A 23,396-nucleotide genomic window follows, 5' to 3' on the forward strand; every position below is an offset into this window, starting at 1 on the left:
ATTCAACCACAATGGACAGCGTGATTTCTTTGGTTTCTAGCTATGAACAGCCTTAAAATACTGGGTTTCCCAACTCTCTGCAGTTTACTTTTTCTTGGGTTACTTTTTGTCATCCCTGGCATGAGTCTTTTCCTTCCTCCTCTTCTAAGTTTTTATTAAGAAAAAGCACTTGTTTTTAACCTGAGACACTTATGAGCATTGTGTTAAAAAATCGGTGATGTCAAAACTTCAACCCCTGTACACCCCTTTAGAAGAGCTTTTCTTTTTCTAAAAAAAAAAAAATATTTTAGTTATGTATTTGAAGATCAGAGAGAGACACATAGAGATAAGAGAGAGACAGAGAGAGATTGAGAGAGATCTTCCATTCACTGGTTCACTTCCCCAATGGCTGCAGTAGCCAGGGCTGGGCTAGGCAGAAGCCAGGAGCCCAGAACTCCATCCGTTCTCCCACAGGGGTGGCAGCAGCCCAAGCATTTGGGCCATCTTCTGCTGCTTTTAGGTGCATTCCCAAGAAGCTGGATCGGAAGCAGAGCAACTAGGAATCGAACTGGCACTCTGATATGGGATGCCAGCATTGCAGGTGGTTTAACCCACAACACCGGCTGCCAGATTTTCTTACAAAGTGTATGAGCCACAGTGGGTTCAGAAGTTGTGTCCTGACCAACCCAACAATAGCTTCAAAACCTATCAGCTTCTTTAAAGATACATATTTTTCTGACTACACTTGTTATTTTTGTATAAAAACAGTTGATTTATTAAATGCCTATCATATGCTTGACACTATGACAAAATGTTTATTATATGACATCATTCCCTTATGATAATTCATGCTGTGGGTACTATTCATTTTATTACTGAGTAAGTTGTAGCTTCTTAAGCTGGTTAATAGTTCAATGGAACCAAACTAGGTTGCAAACACACACCTGTACGCCTCCAAATCTCACTTTAAGCCATATCCTCCTCCTCTGGAACACGTGCAGTGCTATGGCCTCAGTGTCGTGTTCTGGATGTGGACCCTGGGAATCAAGCTTGAGCAAGTCACCTCAACCCTTTTGTTTCTTTCCTGCCAAAGGCTACCTCCTAAGTTCATTATTAAGATTAATTGAGATAATGCATGTTAAGTACAGTGCTTCATACACAGCACATAGTAGGACACCACAAGTAGTCAATATATGGCATTTATTTTCTGATTTTCCTTTCTAATTTGATTTACTCTTTTGTCTAAGTAAAACATTGTCTTTATTTCCTCTTTTGCAAACAGTTGGGCAGCATTGTTGATGACAAAGGTGGGCTTTCCAGGCCTCACCTGAGATAGGTACATGCGCCTTTTCACCGACGAACAGAGCCTTCTCCATTTGTGTTCTGTAGATCTTTAGGCCGTTTTGAAAATGTGAGTGATGACTTTCTGCATGCTGAGGAACTGGCCTTCATGTTATTCAGACCCTTCCTGTGTGTGTGTGTGTGTGTGTGTGTGTGCACGCGCGCACTAAATCCGGAACAATGAGTTTCTCAAATTCACTGCGGAATAACCTTGTCTTTCCTTTTATCCTCAGAGAGCTTCCTGCATTTGTGAGCTCCTTTCAGAATCTGTGACTGCAGCCTCCACATCTGGGTCCTCCTGCTGTAAATTAACTGGTGACTCCCGTAAATGGCAGGGGTGGGGGCTCAGGGCAGGCTCAGAGGCAGGCCAGGGTGCCGACGCAGCGCCCCGGAGCTGGTTTGCCTTGACGTCAGATAACGCTGATGTGCACCAGATTGGCTCGTAGTACCAGTAAAGCTGACCCCTCCCACTTCCCCTAGTGCCCCCGAGCTTGCCAGAATGCTGGAGACCATTATGAACTCACAGTTGTCATTTGATCTCCATCTGGCTGCTGTCACTGAGGCTGCCTTTCATCGCTTGCCAAAAGTGTAAAGCCAGCGATGTTTCTCTTGCTCACAGACCTTGGCTTCTCATCCTTGCTTTTCTCATTTTTCTGGGTAGATCCAAATACTTCTTCAGTCTGGGTCTCTGTACCACCACCATCAGGAAACTCACAAGTTCCCGCTAGACTATTTACCCGTGTGCAGCCTTCGAGGTGGACTGGATTCAGCGGTAGATGTTTTGGACATGATGGAAGCGGACTGTGTTTTTGTTAGCTTCAAATCCTATGCCTTAAGTTTGATGTAGTTTGAATTCCTGGTATAAATGTGAGATTTGTGTGTATAGCTCACACTGTGGTGGATTTTATGAGGATGTCACAATTACGTGGGTCCCTGTATTGAATTAGGATCTACACAAATTCAGCAATAAATTGAATAGTAACACGTTATAAATTGGATCTTATAACAGCTTAATAATCTGAAGGGGACAGAAGAATGAATTCCAAGATGATGCTCAGTGTGCTTTGTCAGTGGAGTGTTCTTCTGAACAGAAGGTGATTGTAAATCTGGTGTCTGCTTGAAGATTTACTGTTCCTGACCATAGTTAAGATTTAGCGATCTTAGCGCCGTAGCCTGAAGATCATGCTTGGTCAAGGAAGCTCTTGCCGGCTGACAGCTAACATCCAGTTGTCAGTGGTGGCGATGACGGATATCATCGGCTCTAGATGTTTTAGAAACAAATTTAGGATCCTGGTTTTTATGTAGGTTGACAAGTTAATTCTCTAAGAAGTGATTATAGCAAACCTTTTCTGTAAGTCCTTGGTATAGTTTACTTGAAAGAATTTGAGGGTACTATGTGCTGTATGACTACAAACTGTGTGCATAAAAAATTAATTTGGAAGGACAAATTTGGGAGTTCCTCTTTGAATGATAGGATTACAGATAATTTTGATGTTCTTATTTTTGCTTATCTTTAATTTGGCAATGTTTTATTTAATAAACATGAATTACTTTAAAATATTTTTAAGTGATTTAAAATTTATATTCAGTGAAATGCACAAGTCAAAAGTGTATAACTTTTGACAAATGTATTTGCACATACAACCCAGTCAAGATAGAAAGCCGAGGGCCAGTGTTGCGGTGCAGCAGGTTAAGCCACCTCTCAGGATGCTGGCATCCCACATTGGAGTGCACGTGTGAATCCCAGCTGCCCTACCTCTGCACCAGCCTCCTGCTTATGTGCTGGGAAGACAAGAGAAGGTGGACCAATTATGTGGACCCCTGCCTCTCATGTGAATGGAGTTCCTTCCTCTTCCTCCTGGTTTCAGCCTGTCCCAGTGCCAGCTATTACAGGGAGTGGATGGAAGATTTCTTTCTCCTCTCTCTCCCTCTCTCTCTCTCTCTCTGTGTGTGTGTGTGTGTGTGTACCTTTCAAATAAATAAGTAAATAGATCTTTTTGGAAAGAAAGATTTAACCCCCATGAAGATATATCAACAATTAAGCTATAACATTTCCATTACCCATTAAGCTCTCTCCTGCCCCATCTAGTCAATCCCTGCATCCCATAGGTAACCACTGTTTTTTTTTTTTTTTGTAAAGATTTTATTTATTTATTTATTTGAGAAGTGAAGTTACAGACAATGAGAGGGAGAGACAGAGAGAAAGGTCTTCTGTCCACTGGTTCAGTCCCCAGATGGCTGCAATGACTGGAGCTGTGCCGATCCGAAACCAGGAGCTTCTTCCAGGTCTCCCACGTGGGTGCAGGGGCCCAATGACTTGGGCCATCTTCTACTGCTATCCCAGGTCATAGCAGAGAGCTGGACCGGAAGAGGAGCAGCTGGGACTAGAACCGGTGCCCATATGGGATGCTGGAGCTTCAGGCCAGGGCTCTAACCTGCTGCACCACAGCAGCGGCCCCAGTAACCACTGTTTTGATTCTTGTCATATATCACTTATTTTTAAATTTAAATATTTTTATTTACTCAAAAGGTACTTATCCGGATGTTTTACTCCTTTAATGCCCATAATGGCTAGAGTTGGGTCAGGCCAAAGCAGGATCTGGCAATGTAATCCAGGCCTCCCATGGCAGGTACCAATAACTTGAGCCTCCAGGGTCTGCATAGGGATGAAGCTGGAATCAGCAGCTAGAGCCAGGAATTGAAATCTGGCACTGTGATATGGAATACAGGCATCTTAACCACTAGACTGAACACTGTGCCATGTAGCAGTGTTTTATTTGTTTGAAAGGGAGGAAGGAGAGAGAGAGAGAGAGAGAGAAATATAGAGAGAGAAATAGAGATCTTCTATCCCCTATTTTACTCCTCAAATGCCAGCAACAGCTGGGGCTGGACCAGACCAAAGCCATGAGCCAGGAATTCCATCTGGGTCTTCCACATGGATGGCAAGATCCCCAGTACTTGAGCCACCACCTGCTGTCTCCCAGGGTGCACATTAGCAGGAAGCTGGATCAGAAACTGAATAATTGGGACTCAACCCAGGCACTCTGACGGGACTCAGATATCCCAAGCTGCCACGCCACAATGCCCCACCCCCAATCACTTTCTGATTGAAAAACTCAGCAGATTTTAAAAAGAAGCTTCTATATAAACTTAGGTAGGATACACACCCACAAGTTGAAATAATTCCCTGCCCTCAAGTATCTTACCTTGTCAGTGTGAGATGAGAAAAACAATGGACAGATTAGGAGACAACACTTAAGAGTTAAATCATGTAGCCCAAACGAACTGAGAAAAGCAACATAATCATGTCAGAGTTCATGAGATCTTAGATCCATTACTTCATTCCAGTAGCAAAAGGGGAAAAGTTTATTAGATTATAAACTTCAAGAGGCCAAGCACTATGTTTATCTTATTCATTGTATGTTCAGTGCCTCACACGTTCCCTAGCAGAGGACTGACTCAGTAAATATTTATGGTCCGAGTAAGTTGACACTATTTATTCAGTTAGTCAACAAGCATTTATTTACTCTTCCAGCAAGCATTTACTGAGTCCTTACTGCATGCCAGGGATCTTGCTAAAGCCTGAGGTATAATGGTAGAATGATAGCAGGGTCTTTAACTTCAAGGAACTAACAATGGTATCCTGCGGGAAGACTGATGTTAACAGTATTCCAGAGGCAGATAGAATAAGTCTGTGAGGGCTTAAAGAGCAAGGAGAGTGCTGAGCCTGAAGCCATATCAGAGGTAGCATTGATTTGGGTTAGCATTGTGGCAGAGTGGGTAAAGCTGCTGCCTGCAACATCAGGCCAGCATCCCATGTCCCGGCTGCTCCACTTCTGATCCAGCTCCCTCCTAATGGCCTGGGAAAAGCAGCAGAAGATGGTCCAAGTGTTTGGGCCCCTGCTAGCCATGTAGGAGACCCAGAAGAAACTTCTGACTCCTGGCTTTGGTCTGGCCCAGGTCTGGCTGTTGAGACCATCTGGTGAGTGAACCAGCAGATGAAAGATTCTCTTTCTTTCTCTCTTCCTCTCTCTCTCTGTGTCTCACCCTCTCTTTAACTCTGACTTCCAAAATAAATAAGTCTTAAAAAAAAAGAAAAAGAGATAGCACCGAGTCTTGACAAATGACCAGCCATGAAGAACAAATGTACAGAGGTGTCCAATGTGACCCTAGGTCCTGGCATGAACTCCTCGGATGATGATAGAATCACTTAATTTTTTTCTCTCAGATCATTATGCAAAAGAGACCATGCTCATCGATTGATCCAAACAAACGTCGGTTGGCCACAGTTCAAGCTATGGATCTATAAAGTGTCCATCACATACCTGAGGGCAAAGGAAGTGATTTGGCTGGTGCGGGGCAGAAGGGTAACTCAGAATGATTGTCTGGTGCTCACAACCTGTTCTTGTGGGTATTTCTTCTTCCTCTTACCCATGTTCCTCCCTTTCTGCTACCAACCCTTATATCCTTTCCAAGTATCATCTTTTCTGTCGCTCCCCCTCTTCGTGGAGGAACGACACTAAGCCCTGCCTAGGCTTCATATCCGAGTCACGGCACCATTATGTCGCTCCCCCTCTTCGTGGAGGAACGACACTAAACCCTGCGCTGTTCTTTCGTCTGCTCGGCCCTCCCCGAGTTTGCTGTTGGTTCTTCCCGGGTTGGCTACTGACCCTTCCACCTCCGTGGAAGGGCAGTTCCCCCTGGCCGCATTCCCCACTTCCGCAGGGGAGCGGCACACCACCGGCCGGCATTCCCGGGGGCTGCACGGGTTCCCTTAGATGTTCCCCATAGATGTTCCTGGTGAATGCCGTCTCTCTCCTCCTTTATAGTCCTCCTCCGCCAATCCCAACTCGGCTGCCCACACGCCGAGTACGCTGCTCTCCTCCAATCAGTAGCAAGTCCTACAGTTTATTGGTTGAACTGGAGGCAGCTGTGTGGAAGCTGTTTACTTCTCTCCCAGCGCCATATTGTGGGAGAGCAGATGCATAGAATAAGTCTTAATTCCAGTAACTCAGTCTAGTCCGGTTTGCTCCCCACATTTTCTAAGATAGTTATAGATAATTGTGGCTGTAAGGTAGGAAGACTTTTCTTCCCACCTCCCAAATCCTCACATACCTGGAGTCTGCCTTTTTGGAGGAAGGGGATGTATGTTAGGGGATTGAATGGGCCACAGAGCCACTTGTTGAATTGTTATTTCTTGGAGTAGGGAGGCTGCCCTTGGGCCTTGAGGCATAGACTCATCATATTGTTCTCTGTTTCCCCCACATTTTCTTTCTTTGGTATGTTTTGGTGGATTTCGTGTTTGTGTGTTCGTTTGTTTATTTATTTTGGTGCTCTCTGCTTATAGTTTTTTTTTTTTTTTTTAAGGGAAAAGGTTTATTGTCCGGTGTGGGAAACCCAACAGGCTGCCTCCCTGTGTAGCAGCCTATGCTAGGAGAACAGGTCCTATCTAGCTTTGCAGAGATAAGGAAGCGGGAGCAGCAAATCCTGTTAGGCTGTGGGTGGAGCTGACACTTGTGATTGGGCCATTTGGTCACTTGACTTCTAGTAAGCCAGGCTGTGCTTAGGAAGATGGTACCATTTTACTAACATTCCCCCCTTTTGTTTTTTTTTTTTATAAAATAAGTGTTATATGGGATTACATTGGCAACAAAAAGTCCAGGAGGGGTGGAGGGACAATGATCTATCTTCTAGAGCTGCTTCCTGCTGACATGGGGTGACGAGTTACTCTCGGCTGCCATGGGGCGATGTCTAAAGACATGATGTCCTGGATGGGGAGCCGAGTATATCCTGGTGATAGCATTTGGTTGAGCACCTGGTTGGTGAATGGTTTGGTTCATTCCATTATCACTTCCCGTAAACATTCAGGAATTTTGGAGGGCCGGTGTGTGCATGGAGATCGCAGAGCATTTGGTAGTGAAGAAGGAGGTCTGGGGGTGAGTTCTGTGGTTGGCAGAAGTCCAGGGTCCCAAAGCAGCTCACATCCCTGAGGGGAGAGCAAGGTCGACAGGAGAGCCTGGTACCAGGTTTCGGCACCAATGAAAGGAAAGGCCACCACCAAACACACCAAACACCAGAGTAAGGGAGAAGGTTTATTGCTGGGTGGGGAAACCTGACAAGCTGCCTCCCCGCGCAAGAGAGAATAGTCTTACAGTAGTTTCTGTTTGGGGCACTAACTCTGTGGTCTTTGAAAGTTACTTATCTGAACCTCAGTCTCTTCACCTTAATTGGAGGATCAGTGTCAGCAGATTCGATGTCTTCCACGTGGTAGTTTCTCAATATCAGTTGCTTTCCCCACTCACTGGTTCCACTGGTGGGAATCCTGGACTCAGGGAGTCCCTCTCAAGCACTCAGTTCTACAGCTTGGCTTAGTGGTAATGCCACATCGGATGGGGGAAGTATTTCTCTCATTTCTATTCCTTTTCTTACTTGCTCAATCTGTGTGGACATGACATTTTTGAGGGATGTTCTCACCAAGTTGTAAATGTATATGCAATAATAACATGGACACAGCAGTTATTAAGGGAAAGAGTGTGATTAGATCTGCACAAATTCATCCCCACCATGATAAAGCAATTCAGTGAGTGTACTGTACTGACTCCCAATCACAAATCGCCTTCTGTGTGACTATAGTGTCCCTCAATTTGAAGTGTACACATATGAACAAAGCCAAATAACCCACATTATTCATATTTATGAATGATATGTGTATTTACCTAAATCAGTTACCAAGAGCTCAACATCTTTTCATTCATTTAGTCATGCATAGTTGTTAAGCACCTACTATGTGCTTATGTATCAGGTAATACACCATGTGCTGGCTCTGCGGTGATGAATAAAACAGAATTCCAATGCAGTTAACACTGAAGACACACATACTTGAAATAACTAAGCACAAAATTAACTGCTCAGTTATGACTATGGTAAGTTCTACAAAGAAACAATTACAGGCTATTGTGAGGGTTTATAGCAGGGGGATCTGGTAGGGAGCACTAGGGAAGACTTCTATAGAAATTACTGAACCACCGAATGGGAAGGCAAATGCAACCCATGGGAAGAAGGCAAGGGAAGAGTTTCCCATGGCTTAAAGAATGAAGATCTTGAGTTTCCCAATGTTGGTGTTGACCTCTCAGGATCTGACCTGGGAGAGCTGATTCCAGGTCTCAGGGACTCTGTGTCTGATGCTGGAGTCACTAGAAGCTTCCCACTTAGTTGTACCCAAAGGGAAGAAACTTTCCTTGGAAACTAATCAATCAGTTACATTTGGAAGAGAATTATACAGGCTTCAGATATCCTTTAATGTCTGTTACTCAAGACATACACAGGCTACCCAAGAAGCTGACTTTACTGAGGATTTGTTTTCTACCTCCATGAGATCTTTCAGTCCTCCATTAGCCTGACTGCAGTTATAAAGCCTGTTTTATATCCAGAGTAACTGAAGGTGAGAGCTGTTAAATGACTTGTCCAGCATCACACCTGTACCACCTCTCAGCCATCTGATAGGAAAGTGTTTCTCTTTAGAAACACTTAGAATAGTAAATGAAAGTTCAAAAAGTGAATTATCACTGGAACCAGAAAATGAACTGTAGTACAATCTGCCACGTTCCCATCTTAAAAAACTGTTATTTGACAAAGATAATTATGAGTCATGAGCAAGTCCATATTTCAACTATTTAAATTTCTGTATGACGATATTCTAGTTTGCCAAATTTTCTCAACAAAGAGATGAAAAGGAAGTTAGCACAATTAGGAGAGTATCCACAAATAGATGGAAAAACTGGATAGAAGAACACACCTTTACAGGGTTAAGAAGAAGTAATTTAGTTGTGTGAACCAACGTCAGTTTCCCAGGATCTAAGTGTTTACTGTCTTCATATCAATGAAACTGATATTGCTGTATTTACCTAAAACTTCCAGAGCACTAATGTGTTGTTTAGTTTTATCTTTATTATATTCAAGAGCACGTTCAAATAGTGCCAGCACACCAAAGAGAACTCAGGAAGCTTCCTGGGAACATTTTGGAACTTGAGAAATCTTGTCTGAAGGGTATAAGGATCATTTCTTTCTATTTCATGGGAAAAGCTCAAATGACCCAAAAAGCCATGGTCCTTTGGAAGGAGATCAAGAGACAAACAAATAGACTCTTCTTGTGCTTCTTTGCTTGTGGGAGGTACAGAAGTGGAAATTTGCACAACAGCTTCCTTTTTGTAGTTTTGCATTAGGCTTCTCCAGGATGGGGATGTTCTGATATAAATGATGCTGAGTAATTGTATTAAGAATCTCTTTTAATTGTACTGGCAGCCTGAAGCAAACTGCTGGTTTTCTCTTGAACCCCATGCTGTTGGTTGAACCTTCGGTCCAAGTCGCTTTCCTTTTGGGCTCTTTGGGTATCTTACCTTAGGAATTAATTCCTGCAAAACTTACCTCCTGTTCATTTCTTAGGTCTGTCTTTCTTGTATGTCCCCACAGAAAAGGCCAAGTTCAAGGCTTCAACCTCTCTGGCTGGTACAATTACCACTGCTGATGTGCTTGCTGTTCCTGTTTTCCTCTCTTGTCCTCCTGTCTACTCCCAGTAGAACTACCAGGAGTATCTTTTTACAAATGAATCCAATCAGATTGCATCCTATCGAGAACACTTTTATAGTTTTTAGTTAACTATGGGACAAAGTCCAGGCTACTTAGCACGATCTGGCCTCTCCTGACCTCACTAGTGTCATTTCCTGCCTTATCAAGTACTTCTTCCCCAGGTACTTCTTGTTCCTGTATCACGAAAGCCTTGATAGTGCCCAGCAGGTCTGGCTTCATGGGAGTGACAGGGCCCTGAGCCTCGAAGGAGTCCTCATTCGGTTTAACGCTGTGCTAAAACTGTTATGAGGTTCTTAATAATTTATGCACAAGGGTTCCCACATCTTCATTTTGCACTGCAAATTGTGTAGCCAGCTCTGGTGCACAGACACCATGCTGCTTCACTTCTTTGTGTGTCGCTTGCACTTAGCTTTCCCTTCTCTGTGTTTTGCATGCCCTTCCTTGTCTTTCAGACCTCATTTGAATACCATTTCTTTAGTGAAGCAGCCTGGAAATCATGTCCCTCCACTGCCCCACCCGTGTTCATCACTCCATCCTCTGGGCTCCCCTTTTATTTTGCATATATGCCTACTGTAGTCTTTCTGCATTATATGTGATTAACCACGTACTAGTCTGCTTTCTCTATCCACTTTTTTTTCTCTTTTTAAATATTTTATTTATTTATTTGAGAGAGTTATAGACAGAGAGAGGTAGAGATAGACGCGAAAAGTCTTCCATCTGCTGGTTCACTCCCCAAATACCCACAACAGCCAGAGCTGCGCCGATCTGAATCCAGGAGCCAGGAGCTTCTTCTGGGTATCCCATGTGGGTGCAGGGGCCCAAGCACCTGGGCCATCTTCTGCTGCTCTCTTGGGCCATAGCAGGGAGCAGGTTCAGAAGAGGAGCAGGGGCTGATGCTGTGGTGTAGCAGTAAAACCGCCATCCACAGTGCCAGCATCCTATATGGGTGCCAGTTCGAGTCCCAGATGTTCCACTTCCGATCCAGCTCGCTGCTATGTCCTAGGGAAGCAGTGGAAAATGGCCCAAGCCCTTGAGCTCCTGCACCTGCATGGGAGACCTGGAAGAAGCTCCTGGCTCCTGGTTCCTGGCTTCGGTTTGACCCAGCTCTAGCTGTTGCAGCCATTTGGGGAGTGAACCAGTGGTTGGAAGACACCTCTCTCTCTCTCTGTCTCTCTGCATCTGCCTCTCTATAACTCTGCCTTTCAAATAAATAAATAAATCTTTAAAAATAAATGAAGAGGAGCAGTTGGGACATGAACTAGCTCCCATATGGGATGCCAGTGCCACATGCAGAAGGTTAACCTACTATGCTACAGTGCTGGCCCCATCTTCTATCAGTCTTTGAACTCCTTGAGGATAGGGTCTATGCAGGTTCTAAGTAGTGGAATAGAATGGGTAGAAACTTAAGAACAAGACTACCTGGGAGTGAGTGTTTGGTTCGGAGGTTAAGCCACTGCTTGGAACACCTACATCCTGTATTAGAGTGCCTGGGTTCAAGTCTCAGTTCTGCTTCCCGTCCAGCTTACTGCTAATATGCACACTAGGACACTGTAGGTGATGGTTCAAGTACATGAGTCCCTGCCAGCCACGAGGGAACCCTAGATTGAGTTTCCATCTTCTGGTTTTGCCTTAACTCAGCTCTGGTTGTTGTGCACATTTGGAAGATGGAAGCTATATCTTTCATTTCTCTCTCTGCCTTTCAAGTGAAATTAAAGTTAAGAAAAAATTTTTAAATATTTAAAATAAAAAAAGACTACCTGTTTAAGTGTGACCCTGGAGAAGTCACTTGGCCTCTGTGTGTCTTCATTTTCTTACTTAATATAGTAAAATAATCATACAATCTACCTTGAAGGCTTGGTGCTGAGAGATTTAAATGAATTAATCCACTTACATACATGGTTGGAGCAGAGTACACAGTAATTGCTGAATAAATATTTCCTGTTCTTATGCATTATTCTCTTTGTGTTCCTTGAACCTAGTACAGTACCCAGTACAGGTATTCTTGGAAATTTATTAACTACTAATTGTGCACCAGACTCTTTGCTAGCTGCCTGAGACACAAAACAAGACAAAACTTTTGATCTTAAGGAATTTAAAGGCAATAAGGGAGAGGGATTGCAATTAACACTTATGGTCTAGGGTGATAAAATGCTCAGTTCAAGGTGCCTACAGAGCACAGAAGAAAGGTGTCTGGATCAGCCCATGGGGATGAAATTGATCTGAGTATACAGGATGAGTAAGAGTTTGCTAAGTATAGAAAAGGTGGAAGATCATTCTAGGAAGATGGAGCATAAAGGTGGGGAAAAGTCTTGCATATTTAGGGACCTGTATGTCATTCTACATGACCGGAGCAAATGGTTTGGTGATGTTCTTGGAGGCAGCAAAGTCGGGTACGAATAGCAGATAGATTTTCACTATGATCTACTGGTGGTGGCTGCCTGCACAGTGTGTTGTGAAGGATCTGAAGCCATGTCCAATCTCTGTGGGGAAGAAATGTGTACATTACTTTCATTTGTTGTGGAAGAAGGCAGGGCGTGAGGTTGCACATCACACATCTGCCATTATTGATGGATTACGTAAGGTCTCATATCTGAATTAAGAAGCTTACATTTTATCCTAAAAGCCATAGGGAATAATTGAAAGATTTTAAGCCTGGGAGTAGCAGATCATATTACATAGTAGGTGCTCCATAAATGCTTGTTGGGTTGAACTAAGAACCCCACTTTACCTATTAATGATTTAGGATATCAAATGGCACCCAAGCGATCTGGACCCAGCAAATAAAACATGTATAACCGAGCCTGTTGTGCTCAGAGGCGCTGTGCTAAGTGCCCAGAGAACTAGAACAACATCCAGAGGTGCTTAACGTGCTCCCATGGTGTGGCTTACATAGTAAAACAGTCTGCTTCACACTACAGTTTCAGGCCCAGAATTAAAGTGGTGTTAATAATTTATGTAGCTATATTGTTTCATGCTGTGAGCTGGATGGATCCCTACAGAAAGACTTTCAGGGGGCTTTTTGAACCTTTCACCATTCTGCTTGTCATATATCAAGCAGCATGAAAATTATTGGAAGAAACAAATTGGAATATTTTTAGATCTAAATATATTGACACATATTTTTATAGATATTTCAAATAGGTCTCTTGTCTGTAACTAGGTGGAAGGGGCTCTGAAACTTGGGTTATTATTAAAAATAAAGGGGCTGGTGACGTGGTGCAATAGGTTGGCTGCTGCCTGTGATGCTGCCATCTCACATGAGCACCAGTTTGAGTCCCAGCCGCTCCACTTCCAATCCAGCTCCTTGCTAATGCGCCTGGGAGAGCAGCAGAGATTGGCTCAAGTACTTGGGCCCCTGCCACCCATATGGGAGACTTGAATGGAATTCTAGCCCCAGCCCCAGCCATTACGGCTGTTTGAGACGTGAACCAGTGGATAGAAGATCTCTCTCTCTCTCCCTACCTCTCTCTCTCTACCTCTACCTTTAAAATAAATAAAATAGTTTTTTTTTTAAAAAAAGTAATTACCCAGACTTACTAATCATATAAATAAAATCCATTAAAACATATATAAATGACACTTGTAATTCAATCATTATCCTTTTAATCTCATGGATTATAGAATCTTGTGAGAATCTGTGTTTCATAAAGAACAAATGAAACGAGGTTGTTCCCTCAATACATTTAGTGTAATAGTAGAGGCATTTACATTTCTTTGATTCTAAAGATACTTCAGATAGTATACAAGATATTAAGGGAAAATTTATTTAAAATAACTACCAAGGATGGGACAAAGGAAATTTGAATGGAAAAAATCCAATGGGGTCCATGCATGAGATCAGTGTACAACATGTAAGAGAGTTTAGGTATCTCAAGACACTCAAGCCAAGCCGTATTCAGGTTCTTATTATATACCAAAAAGAAAACTGAAGTAGCTGGCAATTGTTGTTTCATTATTGAGTGAAAAGACCAAAAACAGATTTCTCAGACAGTGCCTAGAAAGATTAAAAGAATCAGTGAAGATACTGAGACGAGAAGTAAAATTTGTGTTGCATTGCTGAACCATTTCCCTCTTCCTTATGGGTTTGTCTGTTTTGTCTTTGTGGCTTTCTGACATTCTCCCCACCCTTTGACTTCCTGTCATTATAAAGACTGACAATGGTCCTAGATCAGTATGAAAGAGTTTTGTTTGTGTTAATATTCTTCTCACAGTCACATTGGTGAGCTCAGGGGTAAGGGGAAAGGATTCAGAATAAAAACAACTTGAACTGATAATGTTATGACTATATTATTAATATTTAGCACAGTTCCTAATAAATAGCTGATCCTTAATCATTGGGAATTGAAAGAAGAAAGGAAGCTTCACAAGACCTATTGATCCTTATCAAAATGCGTGGCCACTAAGGATTTATGCCAATGTGATACTTTTGTCATAGCTTCTAATGCTTAATTTTTTATTTGTATGATTATGTTACTTGGGCATTTTGTTTCAAAAGCAACAATGAAACTACAATGCAGCCCTAAGAAAAAGAGACATTAGGAACATGAGAATAGAAATCAAAGAAAAATCAGAGAGGATACTCAATAATTCTTCTTCCTTTGCTGCTCCATTATTTATTGTTTCCTTAATTCATTCCTTTGTAAACACAGGAAGACCTCTGGGCCTCAAGACTCTCCCACTCCCACCCAGCTGCCCCTTATTCGCAGAAAGGACCTTTAATTTTTTTCTAAGGGTTTATTTATTGAGAGGCAATTTTCTCTCTCCCTCCCCCCCCCCCTCTCTCTCACACACACACACGCAGAGAGAGAAAGAGAAGCACACTCTGTCTGCTGGTTCACTCCTTAAATATCTGCAAAGAGGTGTTGGGGACGTGGAAGAGTTGAGAGCCATGAACTCAGTCTAGGTCTCCCACGTGGATGGCAGGACCAGATTCCCTGAATCATCACTTGCTACCTCCCAGGTTCTGTATCAGCAGGGAGCTGGAGTCAGTAGACAGAACTGGAAACTGAACTCAAGTACTCCAATATGGGATGCAGTTGTCTTACCTGGTAGGTTGAACACCTACCCTGGAACACCTGCCCTTGTATTTAGTCATGATCTTATAGGGCCCTCTATAATAACAACTGACATTTTGTTGCTATCTCTTACAGTTTAGTTTTGCTTTCATGTCACTACCATTATTGCATTCATTGGAATTCTTTTTGGGATGTGTGGGTATGTAGTATGTGGTTGTATTTGTTTCTACTATATGAAAGAATTCTATCAACAATTCCATGGCTTTAATAATCTTCTGGACCAGCATATGCTGGTTTGATATGTAATTTAACTTTCTTATAACTTATAGTACATATTTTCTGAAACAGTCTTTGGAATATGCTATTAAATCATTTTACTTCATCCATATATAAGTATACAAGTATGCACATATGTGCATCTACATATATCCATGTATAGTATGTGAAAAGTTTGTGCATATAATCTCAGTGGTATTATTTTACCTTCAAGGTGAAATAATGTCTCCTCTCATGACCCAGCTACTACCATTTTTCATTCATCTAATAGGATTTGAGTTTTCACTGTCAGATACTCTGCTAGACATCGAGTACACCAAGATTTAAGGACATAGTTCATAGTAACAACTCAGTCTAGTTTATGTTAAAGCATAAGTAAGGCTAATCTTGAGTCTGGAATAGTCTGAGTTTAGTTGGTGAAATATATCTAAGTATTCCTCCACCCTGCATAGAAACCCTTGTGTGATAGGGCAACAATCTATAAAGTATATATAGTTAGTAAGCTAGATAAGAGATGGCCAATAGCTTACCCTCATATGTAAAATGGAGATAATAATACCTTTTATTACCTTGCTTAGTTATTCATTCATCCATAAAACATGATTTTTATAAAGATTTATTTATTTGAAAGGCAGAGTTAAAGAGAGAGAGAGAGAGGCAGAGACAGAGAAATCTTCCACCAGCTGTTTCACTCCCCAAATGGCTGCAACAGCCAGAGGTGAGCTGATCTGAAGCCTGGAGCCAAGAACTTCTTCTGGGTCTCCCATGTGAGTATGGAGAACCCAAGCTCTTGAGCCATCCTCCACTGATTTCCCAGGCAGATCTAAAGTGGAGCAGCTGGGACTCGAACCAGAACCCATATGAGATGATGGTGCCATAGGCATCGGCTTTACCTGCTATGCACAGTGCTGGCCCCTATAAAACATGTTTTTAAATACTTACAGCATCTGAGGCATTGAGATAGATATTAAATAAATAATGTTCAACAGGACAGACAACTGTTTCTACCCCCATGAACCTTACAGCTTGGTGAGCGAGAGACAATAAATGAACTCAGTGCTATGTTGAAGAATAGATGACAACCTGACTTCAAGTGGGTAGTCAGAGAAGGTCTCCCCCTGGAAGGGATATCAGGGTAACATCTAAAAAGTATAATGGGCAAGCTTTGACCAGTGGCCAGTGGGAAAGTGTTCCAAGTAAGTGAAATGATTTGTGTAAAGACTCTGAGTTGCTGATGAAGGAATTGAGGAACTGAAATTAGCCTTAAAAGTTTTCTATTAAAAATAAAAATAAAAATAAACAGGAGTCACTGAGCACTTACTCCTCATGTGGGATCTGTCCTTAATGTGTTGTACAATGTGAATTAACGCTATAACTAGTACTCAAACAGTATTTTACACTTTGTGTTCTGTGTGGATGCAAACTGTTGAAATCTTTACTTAATATATACTAAATTGATCTTCTGTATATAAAGATAATTGAAAATGAATCTTGATGTGAATGGAATGGGAGAGGGAGCTGGAGATGGGAGGGTTGCAGGTGGGAGGGAAGTTATGGAGGGAAAAAGCCATTGTAATCCATAAACTGTACTTTGGAAATTTATATTTATTAAATAAAAGTTAAAAATCAATAAATCAATCAATCAATAAATAAATAAAAATAAAAAGGATGCTAAAAAGTAGATATTATCTTCCCCAAAGCCCAGTGATTTCACTACTATATAGAATATATATCCCTATACAAAACTTCTTATATATGTCTACTAGGAAACATGTTTAAGAATACTTCTGGGGGCACTAAACTTTGTTCTTCATAGCACTGAACTAAGCAATTCAGACACTGACAAAGGAAAAGATAAGTGAATCTTGGTATACTTACATAACAAAGCTGGTGAAAATGAACGAATGATAGTTACCCAGATTAACAAAAATAAATCTTATAAATACTTCTCTGAATGAAGAAAAAAATAAATTACTAAAATAACTTATTGTTTACCATGCATTTAAAATAATATAAAATATTTTTGTGGATCTATGTAAGTATTGTATTATAAAAATACTTTTTTTGACAGGCAGAGTTAGAGAGAGAGAGAGAGAGAGAAAGGTCTTCCTTTTTCCATTGGTTCACCCCCCAAATGGCTGCCACGGCCTGTGCCCTGCGCCAATCTGAAGCCAGGAACCAGGTGCTTCCTCCTGGTCTCCCATGCGGGTGCAGGGCTCAAGCACCTGGGCCATCCTCCACTGCACTCCTGGGCCACAGCAGAGAGATGGACTGGAAGAGGAGCAACTGGGACAGAATCTGGGGCCCCGACCGGGACTAGAACCTGGTGTGCTGGTGCCGCAGGCGGAGGATTAGCCAAGTGAGCCGCAGCACCGGCATAAAAGTATTTTTAAAAAGAAAGAGAAGTCAACTAAAGCTTCTGCCCAAGATGTTGGAAAGGATAGTAAATTTATCCCTTTGTCTTAAACAATTAGGAAACTGGAAAAATCTGTGAACAGTGATTTTCAGAATTTGAACAACAGGCAGAGCAGGACTGTGGGGCCTGAACGAAGGAACACTAACAGGGTGCAAGAAGTCTTCAGGGGAAACAGAAAGGGGGACCCCAAACAGTGTAGCGGTCTCGTTGCTTGGAAGAAATACATGGAGCTGGGGGAGGGCAAGGCAGCCATAGTATATAGGGAAGAGTGCAGTTAGCCCTCTACATCCTCAGGGTACTGGTTCCAAGAGCCCCCATATACACCAGAATCCCTGGATGTCCAACCTCCTCTTATAAAATAGTATATTTGCATGTAACCTAGCCACGTCCTAGCATAGATTTTAAATCATCTCTAGATTACTTAACTACTTCATAAATGTGAATGCTATGTAAATAGTTGTTACACTGTATTGTTTCAGAATTACTGACAGGAAAAGTTTGTACATGCTCAGTTCAGATGCATTTTTTTTTTTTTTTTTTACTATATTGCTCTATCTTTGGCTGAATGCACTGACACAGAACTCTGGTATTCAGAGAACCTGGCACTGTGTATGGAGGAAGAGCTCCAGGGATCTGCAGAGGGACCGCCTTGGTGTCTATGGCGGGAGTATTTATCTATGCTTCAGTGAGGGGGAGTTACTTGAGGTCATGAAAGACCTACTTGAAAAAGCATAGGCAGAGCAATTCCTGGACCTCACATAGGATTGGGCAGTGTCTTTGTTCTGAGAGGTCAGAGTGCAAAGTTCTTAAAAAGTATGGAGAAACAGGTAGGAACCTTAGAAGTAACACACCTGAGTATTGGACCTGGAACTTTACTTATGGCTGCAGTGGCCCCAAAATGACACAGCTTGAAAGAAAGCTTGGAAGGATTTAGTGATTCAAATCACTTAACTACCTACCAGAAAGAAAACTAGCAACCAGCAGCATAAATCCATAGTGCCCAGTATTTTATTTAAAAATAAATAGTTATGAGGCAAGCAAAGAACCAGAAAAATAATGACCCAGAGTATACACATGACCCAGTCATCAGAAACAGACACAGAAATTATATCATTGATGAAAACTTGTGGATAAGAACTTAAAAACAGTTATTACAGGGCATTTGGCCTGGTGGTTGACACACCCATTAGGATGCCACTATTCCCTATTGGAGAGCTTGGGTTCAATTGCAAGCTCTGCTCCAAATCCCAGCTTCTTGCTCATGTTGACTCTGGGAGGGAGCAGTTGAAGCCTCAAATTGTTGGGTCCCTGCCATTCACAAGAGAGCCCTGCACTGTGTTCCTGGTTCCTGGCTCTAGCCTTGCCCAGAGCCAGCTGTTGTGGGCATCTGTGGAGTGTACCAGTGGATGGGAGCTTTCTCTGTCCGTCCCTGCCTCTCAAAATTAATTAATTAATTAATTATAAAAAGTCACTGTAGAGACCAGTATTGTGGTATAGTGGGTTAATGCAATACCTACATCCTATATGTGTGCTAGGTTCAGTGCTGACTGCTCCACTTCCAATCCAGCTTCCTGCTAACATGCCTGGGAAAGCAACAGAAGATGACCCAAGTATTTGGGTCCCTGCACCCATGTGGGAGACTTGGATGAAGTTCCTAGTTCCTGACTTCAGCCTGATCCAACCCTGGCTGTTGCAGCCATTTGGGGAGTGAACCTGTTGATGGAAGATCTCTGTGTCTTTCCCTCTTTGCCTGTAATGCTGCCTTTCAAATAAATAAATAGATAAATAAATATTTTTTAAAAAGTCATTGTAAATATGCTCTATACATTCAAAAAGTAGAAGAAAATACAGTCACAATGAGGAGAGAATTTAAAAATGTAAAAAAAAAATCCAAATGGAACTTTTACAAATTAAATACCTAAAAACCAAAATGAAAAATGCAGTAGATATGATTTGTGCTTTTGAATTTAAAGTATGTTTCTGATGGAAACCATACATTGAATATTGCTTTTGTATGCAGTCTGACAATCTCTGACTTTTGATTAGGGCATTTTGTCCATTCATACAAAGCCTATTGATATGCTTTTTTCTGTTATTGACTGCTTTTTTCTGTTAATCTCACTTAGGAATATCTCATTTGTTCCTTCATGTACTAAAAGCATTAGTTTTTGTATTCCATTTTAATTCCTCTTTAGGCTTGATGTCTGAATTTCTTTGCCTTATTTTTCAGTAGTTTCTCTAAAGCTATAATATATGGTCCTTTAATTTATCCCAGCCTAACTCAAATAAGCACTAATGTATTTATAATAAGATATAGGAACTTAACCCGTGTATAATAGCATTTTGCTCTCTTTTTTTTAAAAAACATTTATTTCTGTATTTTAAAGGCAGAGTTACAGAGAAAGAGGGAGAGATGGAGAGAAAGAGATCTCCTGTGCACTGGTTCTCTCCCTAAGTGTTGCAACATCCAGGGGTGGGCCAGCTGAAGCCAGGAGCCAGGAGCTTCTTCCAGGTCTCCCACGTGGGTGCAGGGGCTCAAGTATGTGGACCATCTTCCACTGCTTTCCCATGAACATTAGCAGGGAGCGGGATAGGAAGTGGAGCAGCAGGGAGTTGAACCAGTGCCCATATGGACTGCCAGCGTCAGGTGGCGGCTTTCCCAGCTAGGGTACGGGGCCAGGCCCTGCCTCTGTCCATCAGTAACTGTTTCATTTTCAGCGTCTACACATTCAAATATATTTTTTGCTCCTTTTGCTTTATTCTCCTGTGAGACTCCAGTTACGTGGAGGATATGTTGTTTCATGTGATCCCATGTAGGTCTCTGAGATTTTGTTCACTTTCCTTAAATCTCCTATCTCTTTATTTTTCAGGTTTGTAGTTTTGGTTGATCTTGAAACTCACGGATGTTGTTCTAATAGGTCGAATCTTTTGTTGAGCTCATCTGATAAATCTTTTATTTTAGTACAGTACTTTTCAGCTCTAGAATTTCCATTTGGCTCTTTTTGATAAGATCTGTTTCTCTGGCAAGGTTCCCTATTTGTTCACTCATTGTTAGTGCATTTCCCTTAATTATTATTTTTAACTTTCTTTTGCATTTATAATAACTTCTTTGAAATATTTGTTCACTAAATCCAATATCTGCAGCCATTTTGAATCATTTTATTGACTTAATCAGAGTATGGGTCATGCTTTTCTGTTTCTTTACATATTCTATACAATTTTTTCTGTTAAAAATGATCTTTGTAAAATATAATGTTTAGTAATTTGGGTTTCTGTTTTATTGTCCTTTTTTTTTTTTTTGACAGGAAGAGTGGACAGTGAGAGAGAGAGAGAGAAAGGTCTTCCTTTTCCGTTGGTTCACCCCTCAGTGGCCACTGCAGCCGGCGCGCTGCGGCCGGCGCACCACACTGATCCAAAGCCAGGAGCCAGGTGCTTCTCCTGGTCTCCCATGCGGGTGCAGGGCCCAAGCACTTGGGCCATCCTCCACTGCACTCCTGGACCACAGCAGAGAGCTGGACTGGAAGAGGAGCAACCAGGACAGTATCTGGCGCCCCGACCGGGACTAGAACCCAGGGTACTGGTGCCGCAGGTGGAGGATTAGCCTAGTAAGCCGCGGCACCAGCCTTGTTTTATTGTTCTTATGACAATCATTGCTTTTTTCCCCGCAGAAGCTAACTTGTCTACATTCAAAACCAAAAATATCTGCCTCTCCCAGAGTACACAAGCATTGATGTCTCTGCTTTACTTGTTTTTTAGCTGGAGGAGGAGCGCTAGGCTTCTCGGGGTCTCTTCTGCACTTAAATAGCTTATTGGTAAGTCAGTGATTTGAGCAAAGGTTATGCTCAGATACCTCAAGCCAGTAAGACTTTCAGTGCATCTGAGTAGTGTGTGGTTTGAGGAGCATATTTAAAGGTACAGCAGACTCACACATCTCTGCAGACTCTACTTTCACTGGGCTCTTTGGGATGCATGGAGAGACCAGAGTTATGCAGAAGTTTTATATATCAGTCCTGGTATGCTCCTCTCACTTCTAAAATTTCCTCATAGTAGCTCTTCTACTGTCCTCTACAAACCAAGACAATGACGTCCTGATAAAACTTCTCAACAGGCAACTTAGCATGGTTTATTGATGATGCTGCAAACTCACTCTTCTTATTTGGTGTGATAGAGTTTTCAGAAATACCATTTCTTAAGTTGTTCAAGCTTGATCATTTTCCAGTGTTCCACAATGGTCATTGTTAATAGTTTTGTCCAGTTTTATACTTGCTTGTGGGGAAAGAATGTCTCTACCTCTTCTTCATGCCACAATTAAAGAAAGTTGGGTCTCCAAGCAGAGGATTTTTTTGAGTGGGAGAGTTGAAATTGATAAGTTGATTCTAGGGATCATATGGAAATATAAAGAATTTAAAATACTCAAATAATTTGGAAAGTGTAAAACAAATTTAATTGGCTACAAGACTTGATATTGACATGAGGAGAGACATAAAGAGCAACTGAAGCCGGCGCTGCAGCTCAATAGGCTAATCCTCCGCCTTGCGGCACTGGCACACCGGGTTCTAGTCCCGGTCGGGGCCCCAGATTCTGTCCTGGTTGCCCCTCTTCCAGGCCAGCTCTCTGCTGTGGCCTGGGAGTGCAGTGGAGGATGGCCCAAGTGCTTGGGCCCTGCACCCCATGGGAGACCAGGAGAAGCACCTGGCTCCTGCCTTTGGATCAGCGCGGTGCGCCGGCCGCAGCACGCCAGCCGTGGTGGCCATTGGAGGGTAAACCAACGGCAAAAGAAGACCTTTCTCTTTGTCTGTCTCTCTCACTGTCCACTCTGCCTGTCAAAAAAACAAAACAAAAAAAAAGCAACTGAAAAGTTAGAGTCCAGAATGCACCCATTCCTATATGGTCAGTTGATTTTTGACAAAGCTTCCAAGGTATTTCAATTGGAAAAGAATATTTTCTTTAACAGATGTTGCTACAATGGATCCTTGCTTTATACTACAAGCAAAAATTAACTTCAAGTGCATCACAGATATAAATTTAGAACTCTGACTATTAAACTTACAGAAAAAACCACTTAGAAGAAGATCTTTGTATTTGAAGTAGGCAATGATTTTTAAATAGAACACAAAAAGTACAAAGCATAGAAGAAAAATTGATATCCTGATTTCATCAAAACTGAAAACATTTGTTGTTGTGTTTGAAAGACATGGTTTAGAAGATGGGATGGCCAGACACAGAATGGGAGAGAACTTTGCAAAACAAATAGCTAATAAAAATTTGTATAAGAAATAATAACAACTTAATAACAAGAAAACGACCAATTTTTAAAATGAGCAAAAGATCCACATGGAAAGACACTGCATCAAAGAAAAGATGTGGATGCAAACACATAAAAAGATGTTCAACATTGTTCATCAGTACAGTGATGCAAATTAAAACTGCATCACTACATATCAAAGTGGAAGAGCTAAAAGGAAAGACTGACCGTAGCAAGTGTTGATAAAGACATGGAGCAACTGGGAATCTAAAACATTGCTGATTGGCATGAAAAAATGGTGAAACCACTTTGGAAGAAGTCTGGAAGTTTCTTATGAAATTAAACATGCATTTTTCTGTATGACACAACACTCTCACCCCCAGGTGAGATTTTCTCTCTCTCTCTCTCTCTCTCTCTCTGTGTGTGTGTGTCTGTGTCAAATAAATATTTCAAATAAAATAGAATAAGAAAAAATATATATATACATACATAAACCTTAAACAGTAGTGACGTTTTGTATAGTTTTTCAATATACACA

At 41.8% G+C, this 23,396-nt stretch overlaps 1 long non-coding RNA gene across 1 annotated transcript; it reads left to right on the forward strand.

Annotated features, from left to right (window-relative positions):
- Nucleotides 1–1,299: 1,299 nt before the first annotated feature.
- Nucleotides 1,300–2,724, forward strand: LOC149125670 (uncharacterized). Its single transcript, XR_016236745.1, has 3 exons — nt 1,300–1,390; nt 1,554–1,623; nt 1,982–2,724. It is a non-coding gene; the product is annotated as an uncharacterized LOC149125670 (long non-coding RNA).
- The last annotated feature ends 20,672 nt before the right edge of the window (nt 2,725–23,396 follow it).

The sequence above is a fragment of the Oryctolagus cuniculus genome, chromosome 7, assembly GCF_051225735.1.
Source record: "Oryctolagus cuniculus isolate XC-2025 breed Fujian yellow rabbit chromosome 7, ASM5122573v1, whole genome shotgun sequence".
NCBI classification, from domain to species: domain Eukaryota; kingdom Metazoa; phylum Chordata; class Mammalia; order Lagomorpha; family Leporidae; genus Oryctolagus; species Oryctolagus cuniculus.